This window comes from Phyllobates terribilis, unplaced genomic scaffold, assembly GCF_046119375.1.
Source record: "Phyllobates terribilis strain yellow unplaced genomic scaffold, ASM4611937v1 Scaffold_153__1_contigs__length_4458050, whole genome shotgun sequence".
Taxonomy (NCBI): domain Eukaryota; kingdom Metazoa; phylum Chordata; class Amphibia; order Anura; family Dendrobatidae; genus Phyllobates; species Phyllobates terribilis.
In genome coordinates, this window is record NW_027362913.1 from 997522 (window position 1) to 999168 (window position 1647).

A 1647-nucleotide genomic window follows, 5' to 3' on the forward strand; every position below is an offset into this window, starting at 1 on the left:
TATCAGAGACTCCATCAACTCTCTCTTGGTCCTTGGCTATTTTTTAGATATCTCTATTGATACCTTGTGCCACAAATTTTCAATTAGATTGAGGTCCGAGGACTGGGCTGGCCAGTCAATAGTAGCCACCTTGTTCTATTTTTCCATTCTTAGCTCTGTGACAAGGAGCATTATCATCCTGGAAGATATAATCCCCTGAAAACAGGTGTTGAGCAGAAGGCAGCATTTTCTTATTAAGGATGTCTATGTATTTTTTTGCATTACCATACCCTCCACAATATGAAGCCTTCCAACACCATTGGCTGCCATACAGCCCCAGACCATTACTTTCATCGGATGTTTCACAGAGAAGCTCAAACACTGGCTTGTACTCATCATGTGGAAACCTTCTCAGATAAGACTTGCCATCATTTCCTAAAATGAAAAAAGTGCTTTCATCACTAAATAGCACTTTTTCCCACTCCTCCTTCCTCCATTTTGAATATTTCAATGCCCACAGTTTTCGCCTTTGTCTTTGTATGGCTGTCATCAATGGCTTCTTTCGGGCCTTGTACCCTCTCAATCCTGCTTCCAAACATCTCTTCCTAACAGTTGATGTTGATACCTCAATATTGCACTTTTCTTGCCATTCTCGCAGAAGCTGAGGAGAGGTGAGCTTTCGATTGGCAAGGGATGTTCTTATCAGTACTCTATCCTCCCTTTTAGTTGACTTTCTGGGCTGACTAGATCTGGGCCTGTCCTGGGTAATTCCAAGCTGCTTATGTTTCTGCAAAATTCTTACGACTGTACTCTGATTACAGCCGACCTTCCTTGCGATCTGGGGGCCAGTATAACCCTCTTCATGTAGCACCACAACTCGCACACGATCCTCCGCTGACAAAAATCTGAAGGCTCCCATCATAAAGCTCTACAGTATGATTCACTAGATAGACCAACAGATAAAACAAGCAAACAAAGCAGCAGATGTGATGCAATGTAATGGAATGTGATTGGCTGCCATATCCAGGTTATGATTGGTCACAAGAACCTCATCTGTGATTGGCTAATTTTGGATCTGAAGCTGTACAATATTTAGTTGTGCTTTCAATTCCCATATTGTTGCAATTGTTAGAACCTTGCTCTTAGGTTTTTTTTCCTTTGCTGGTCACATGACCTTGTTGGCCTATTTAAGCCTGCTCCGCCCTTCTGGCTTTGCTGGACTTCATTGTATATCTACTTTCTAGCTAGCCTGTGCTCTGTGTCTTGCTCTGTTAGTTTGCTTGGTCTACTGACCTCTATGTTCTATATATTTTGTTTGTTCGTCTGTCTGCTACTATTTCTGTTAGGAGGTGTCCCATATTCCTCCCAGTCCTTAGTACTTGTAGGGATTCCTTCCCCACATCTATAGGTCTCCGTACAGACTAGCTTAGGACTTTAGCAGGTCTGATCGCAGGATCAGGTCCCCTGTTACATCGTAGGGATTAAGCTGAGTTCTATCGTAGGGACAGATCTCCTCTCTTTCCTTAGCTCTGGTAGCAGAACATAACAGCAATAATTTCAGGCAAAACTGCTTCAAAAGCTAAAAATATTACAGGGAGAGAATGCAAAATTGTATTCTGAACAAAACCATATATAATGTCATATTAGCATCGAAGATATTCGACAGAA